Source organism: Corylus avellana, chromosome 4, assembly GCF_965113065.1.
Source record: "Corylus avellana chromosome 4, dhCorAvel1.hap1.2, whole genome shotgun sequence".
Lineage (NCBI taxonomy): Eukaryota > Viridiplantae > Streptophyta > Magnoliopsida > Fagales > Betulaceae > Corylus > Corylus avellana.
This window is the reverse complement of record NC_142493.1, coordinates 19,246,780-19,254,334: the sequence shown is the minus strand read 5'-3', so window position 1 is coordinate 19,254,334 and position 7,555 is coordinate 19,246,780.

Here is a 7,555-nt window from a genome sequence, read left to right as displayed (position 1 = left end):
TGGCAGCTATGTTTGCCCATGCCTAGTTTCCTCACACTTACGCACCACATAAGTCATGTTCATATTATTTTAATCTTTATCACTATGCAAGAAAGTGTCTATTCATTAGATACTACATGATTGATGAGGATGATGCTAGTAATTCTTAACATGAGCATGTCAAAGCTTATTTTTCCACTACACTTGGGAGTGAGGAAATTGTGGATAACCATGAGAAAGAAGAAAAAGATGAGCAAGTTGAGCACCTAGAGCAAAGAGAGCCTCCAGCAGATCATAATGTGTCCAACGACAAGGAAGTAAGTACTAAAGCTCATTTCTTCATCATTGTCCCTCTTGAGACACATCGTGAACCCAAAGCTTCATCTCCTGACTGTCTCAAATAGCCATCTTATGTCAAGATCTTCAAGGACGTATACACACAAGCGCGTAAATCTGAGAATCATCTTCCTTAGAAAATCCTTCGAAGCAAGCAAGTTGGCTACTTAAGATGACGAAACATCTTCCCAGAGTGCTATCAAATTTTAAAGGAGAAATGGTGAAAGGGATTGGTTGGACATCTGAATGATCGGAGAAAGTACGGCAATTTTTTTATTTTATTTTTTACACTTCATTTTTTATTTCTTTTTCCTTTTTCCTTTTATTTCTTATCATTTTATTTTTGTTTCTAACAGCAATTAATCGTTTGATGTTTGTTTATGTGAGAAAATATTGTTGTTAGTTTTGTTGACAGGTGTTTTGGCCCATAAATAAGCAGGATTGCTGAAGACATCAAGTCAACATGCAAGGTGGGCAAAATGTAATAACAATCATACATTTCATCTCAAAAGTTTTTCTACAGGATAATGCAAGACAAAACATCTTGTATGTGAATATCAAAGGGGGACAGTTAAGGAGTCCTCTCGCCATCATCTCCATCGCCAACTTCTCTCCAAGAGTCAGGGCAACCTTTGACATTATCTAAATCTGTGGCATTAGGAAACTCCTTGTCGATTTTGGTGGGCTCACTCATGGCCGTTGACTCCACTTGAATTTCTTAGAGAGGCGATGAGGAGATCCTCTCTTTTAGTTGGGGATACTAGGCTGCAACTTTGATGGTTTCGAAGCGTGAAACAGACCCGCGAAACCAAGCCCTATTTCTGATGAAAAATATCCGGCAAAGTTTCCGGAGATACTTGATGGACCTTTCTTTGTACAACTTGTATCCAATCCACACTTCTTTGAGCTTACCTTGGGCCTTTTACTGTAATGCCCAAGATATTTAATGGCATTTTTAATGCAAAATTAGATCAATCAAGTGAATAATTAGGATAATGAAAGTTAAAGAACACTTAAAAGAGTTAGGAAAATCTGATTTTCAGGTTGGTGTCAGGACGTGGCATTTATGTGTTCGGACATGAGCGATAGAGAACTTATATTTTCGTGCGTGTTTGGAGAGGCTTGCAAACGCGAAGCACAAAAATTCCCATGTCCTCTTCATGTCCGGACAAGTTGCGGACGCATTCCCTTCGCGTCCGGACAGGCCGCAGATGCGTAGCACATAAAGTTTCATGTTCCCTTCGTGTCCGGATAGGACATGCCTCTTTCGCATATGCATAGAAAATTGCAGATGCGGACATGGAAGAGGCATGTCCGGACAACTCAATAATGTGTTCGGACATGTGGGTATATAAGTAGCTGGAATCGTGTTTTCAACTCATTTTTCCCCTTTTTCTCTTTTTCCACACGATTTTCTCTCTTCTATCTCCTAAGGTTTGTACCTAAACTTTGGGTATTGATCAAGGAGACTTCCAAAGTTAAATCTGAACCCAGAAACATGTTTCTTGGCACTAGATCATCGAATCTACCGGTTGGTTTGAAGTAAATCCATAAATCCTAGCTTAGAATTTAAAGGTGAAGTAACCCATATGTATATATATGTTACATGATGATGATGAAACACAAGAATGCACGACATTATGATTTATGATGTTTTACAATATGATACGTTGGATTTTATGATAGATATATCAGTATATATTTGTAACGGCATGGAATGGAGCATATGTATATCGTTATGACTAGTTTGCATATGATGCTGTATGATGTTTTATATGTGGAATTTTATGCTAAATGTATCAATATGAACATGTGGCTAAATGGAATAGAACATATGTATATCGTTACAGCTAGATTGCACATGATGACTTTCATTTTTGTTTTATTGCTTAAATATGCTTGTAAGCTTGTGTTCACTCTAGCGAATGTACGCCTATAAATATAGCTGATTTATATAATGTACAAATACATATGACATAGATGAGATTGTATATGTATGTTTCCAAGCGAGAGATCGAAGCTTACATATACGTTCACAACTAACTGGTATGTTTTCAAAGTGCTTTCAAGACTACAATGTATACTTTTATCGGCTATGAGTAAACTAAAGTAGCTATTATTGTAAACTTATGTAGTAGTTAAAGGTTGGCTTATTGCAAAAAATCAGTAATTTCTATACTTACTAAGATAGTGGACTCATATGTCTTCCTATATTGTTGTGGTGGTGATGATTTTCGAATTTTATAGACAATGTCATTGATGCAGGTATTGAGGCACTAGATGAAGACCTGGTTGCCATGTATGTGGGCTAATATGATGATTGAGACCATGTTGTGCCGAATATTTTGTGTCAGACTGATAGTTACTCCATCTTTGGAGTAGACCACTGATGTGTATGTCTAGACAAAAGATATTTTTTATATGACCTGTGTCGCTTGTGACTCTTTTGAATAACCATTCTTTTTGTATGTAAACTTTATTCCACATACATGTATACATTTGCTCTGTATGTGTTATGTTTTATCTTTTAATGTTAAATTTTCGCTGCAATGATATGGACTTTGATAAATCCTAGTTTATGTTGCATGTACCATTGTGAGACACATTTATATTGTCTATCAGGTTAATGTATGGGTTGATGGTGTACTATGGTATTGGCATGCCATTGTGATGATTCATTTCATTCATGATATGTTTTTTTTTTAAAAAAATAATCATGTGTAATTAAGTTGGTTGCCACACTTGCAGCTGCCCCCAAAGCTATTCACTCACCTTTCAGGATTCCGTCACCTCGCTGTTGAGCTTAACAATCTTTGACTCCCTGTTCGACAAAGAAGCTTGAGGTAAATTCATTTTGGTGAGAGGTCGCTTGCCCTAGTCATAACTTGTTCATTTTAACCTTTATGGACCTCATATTAAAGGTCGTTGAAATGGCGGCCTCTCTCGCTTGCTAAGCTTCGACAAACAAATCGGCATGTAAAACTTTCGTGTTGGCAACCTTGCCCTCTAACAATTGAATTTTCGGTCAGCCTTCTCCAAAGATAGTCGAATCTCTTCATATTCGAAATCTTTGGCCTCTAGGATTGACTGCCTTAAAACCTATGTTGCATTTGTTGGTCTAGTCTTTCAATTCCCTTTCTCAAAAGGATGGCCTCATCCTTCGATGCCTTAAGCTTGATTGTTAGCCTTACAACTTCAGAGGAAACAACTTATGACCCCTAGTTATATTTAGTGAGGAGGCTGACTTATTCGATCGTGCACTACAAAACTCATTACCGATTAATAAGTCAGAGAAAAAGGACATATAAACCAGAAGGGGCACTTACAAGTTGAAGAACCTTACTAGAACTTGGTGATAAACTAAAGACTCGGCAAGCTTCTCAGTAGGGGTGTTGCCCAACCCTAGGGTATAGTTCTCGGGAAACACACCTTGCTAAAATTCCAACGAGTCACATAATAGGCTACATGCTTCCACCAAGACGGACGTTCAGGTGACCCTACTTTGGAGTGGCTCCTCTCATTGCTGCCATCATCATCGTCCTCTCCTTGGGAGGTGGTAGCAGCCAATTGGGATTCCTTTCATGCCTAGTCTTAAAACCCCGTCATTGTGGTCGGACGAATGTTCAAAGTTTCCTCGATGTTCGACCCTTGATGTCTTACCCCTTCAGGTTCGCGACTTGACCTCCCCCAATATCTTACTCGCGGTTCCTCTCCCTCTCTAGTCCGAGGTCTGAAGCCTTCTCAACCCTAGATTCTCGAGGTCGTAAGTTTTCAAAAGCAAAAACCCGAGCCACCTAGGTAGATGGCTTATCATCTACCACAAAATCAATCCATTTCCTAGAGGATGACCATCAACTACCAATAGTTTGGGGATAACCTCTTTCGAATCAATCTCAATGACTGGCATCACCGAAATCACCGTAGTATGGACCGAAATCGACGAAATCAACGCCGAAATCACCGGGCATAAATCTGGGCATAGGAATATGCATATGAATTTTGCCACCCCTAAGTGTGCTAGCGAAGATAATCACATTAGAAGAGAGACAAAAGGCCCTCTCTTCTTCTTTTCGGGTGATGGAACTCCTTTGCTCAAAATTTCTAAAGTTTTCCCTTCCCTTCCTTTGGCAGGGGAACCTTCTTTAATAGCCGGTTTATCGCCAAATGATTCTTTGGAAGATTCATTCGCAAGAATAAGTCTCTGAGGGGTCCTGCCTTCCTCCAACTTTATCAGGAGCTCGTTGAGCGACTACTGAAGTAGAGGTGTCAGCCGTCAGATTGAGGGACATTCAATAGGCAAGTTTGATGACTCCCTGGAGATGTGCTTACTTGTTCCCCAAGCAACCACCGGCGGGGAACTACACTTGTACCCCCAAGTACTTCTCGGGGAGAGCCTTAATGAGGAAGCACTCCAAGGACATTTTATTAGGGTCTTTTTTGCTTACATTCGGATACCTGGCCAATATGCGCCTCTTCTTTGGGGGTTAAGAGTCGAGGGGTGGATGTTCTTGGGACTTCGACCTCCCCATCTCCAAGGAACTCTTTTAACATGACGATTCTCCCATAATTCCTCCAGAAGTTCCCATCCGAGCCTAGAGACGAAAAAAGAAAGAAGATTTGAAAGGACCGGCACCAATCCATTTTTTAGGAGTATGAGTCAATTTCTCACCCCTAGCTTGGAAAGCCCGTGACTCTCCGTATTTCACGGGGTGGTACAACTACAAGAACTCCTTGACGATCAGATGATGGCCCTTGCCTAAAGCCATCGGCCATAGTACGCAACAAGATATATAGTATTGCCATCAGTTTGGCTTGAGCTAGGTCGGGGCGAGTCATAGATTAGAAAGCAACTCGTAGACCATCGGCAGTAGAGGGAGTCGAACCCCATGATATAAAATATAAGCTCATACACCGCCACTTCATGACCATTATCTATCGGTTCGACCTTGCTGATGGGGCTAGGAATTTGAATAGACACGCTCTTAGGGATATCGTATGCCCTTCGAATTCGGTCGCCATCCTTCTCGACTAGGACAGATCTCCAATTGCGACATCTTGCACCCATGAGTGGAACGATAGAAGCGGCCGATGATCGAAAATGCGACGGAATCCTAGGCAAGTTGTTGGGAAGAGAATAGCCCGAAGCAAAAATAAAGTAGAAATCTCAGTGCCTGAAATCGAAGGGTGACAAACAATAAATAAATCAATCCATGAAAGTCAGGCGATAAATTCAGAACTGAAAGGACATTCAAATACACGTGGAAAATTCTAATTAGAGTTGGCACCAAAACTTACATGCTAGGGACATGATGGGCGGGCGTTTCAAAAGCCATCCTATTTTGGAAAAAGGAAAAATCCCACTATCTTCCTCTTCATGTCAGATGTGAAATTGGGGGGTAACTATTGGAGATTAGGCTAAGTATCAAGGCTTAGCTCACAGTTATGGAGAAAGTCGGATATGCAGGAAAGCCCAAACTACCATCAACAATTAGAATTACAAGTTTTTTTTCGATCATTTGTAATTCCAATCACTTGAATCCAGATCACCCCTGGCCAACTGATTCTAATGGAGCGAACAATTTATCCGAGGGAATGAGATGACGTAAAGGGGATGGTCCTGGATGGCAGAAATATAAAATGAAAAGGAGGACTAAGTATATAGGGACTTTTTCTCTCGCTTTAGTGAATTGAGATTTTCTTCACTCTTCCTCAACTGAGTTATGCATTGGAGTGGTCCCTCGCCGGCCCATTCCTCGCAAGCTCTATGGCTGTGATTTTGTTTCTTTTGCAGGAAAAGATTAGCCACAACATTCAGAAGATTCATCAAACTCCTAAGCCAAAAATTGCACTAAGAAACAAAAAATTGAATACCTTATTCATTGCGAAAGTACAATGACTTGGTTCATTGATAAGGTACATTAACCGGCTTTATGATGAAGATATAAATGTTTGAAGAAATGTAATGTATATGAAATACTTTTCATTACACTAATAAATTGAAAAAAAAAAAAAAAAATCAAATGAAAGAAATACTAACACCGTAACCCACATTAACAATTTTTTGGGATACTAATGTTTTTTTTTTTCTTCTCGTAATTGGTATTTTATTATATTGTTAGTAGCAATTTATAGTTGCCATATATTTTTTTTTTCTGAGCGCGTTTTATAACCACTCTAAATTATTATTAAATTCTTTGTATTGTTCAGAAAAAAAATTATTATTATGTTAAATCATGACGTGATGTCCCATCAACAGGAAATCAAAATTGGTGGTCCACGAGGAAGTTCATGCGTGACATGGATACGTTAACTAAATGAAATTGCATTTACATTTTGAAATAAAAAAGGGCACAAAATTAGTTGCTAACTTCTAGAATTTTGTAAGTAAAAAAATTGGACAGGTTTGTTCAAGATGGAGTTGACAATGAGGTTAGGCTGCATCCAAAGAAGTTTAGGTGATGTTTAGACAAAACATATTTAATAAATTAACAATCCATGGGTAGATGATATACAGTTTGGTAATTAAAGACCGTAAAAGAGTAGATTTGTTATAATTATTAGAGTATTTTATTAGTAGATTTCTTTAAATTGGAGGAAGTGCTCCAATTTAATAAGGCTCCAATTGCTTAAGGAAGTGCCGCACAGGCTTAAGGAAGTGCCGCACAGCTGAGGGGGAGGAGTTTCTCCCCATCCCCCCCCCCCCTCCTCTCTTTCCCCCTCTCTTTCCTTGATCTGTTCTCCCCTCCCTTCCCCATTTTCCTTCCCCCCCCTCTCTTCCCCGATCTGTGTTTATTTTCTATTTTGTGTTTGTTTTTGGATTTCGCTTTCTTTTCCCTGTTGTTGTTCTTTATTTGCTTGTTTATTTTTTCTTGCTAGGTGTTTGTTTGGGCACATTTTGTGGGTGCCGCTCATGGGGAATTCACTCAAACTTCCCCCCAATTCTTTGAGTGCGCCGCCGATCTCCTCTGCGCCAGCTTTGCCGTTTGCTGTCTTCTGCTAGGTCTTTTCATGCGTCCCCACCGCGATGTGCTTCCAACGCCATCTACACATCGGTTTCCGACAAGCACGCGATCGACTTTTCTTCCAGCTGCTGTCATGCGCCTAGTGTGCTCCTATTTTTAAATTTTTAGTTGTATTACTTTGATTTTCCCTGTATTTTTCTTGTTTTTCTTGCTGCTTGTAATAAGGTCATGTCCTCTCTCTTGATCTACTCGCTTGTTATTTTGGTCCAGACCCCTGG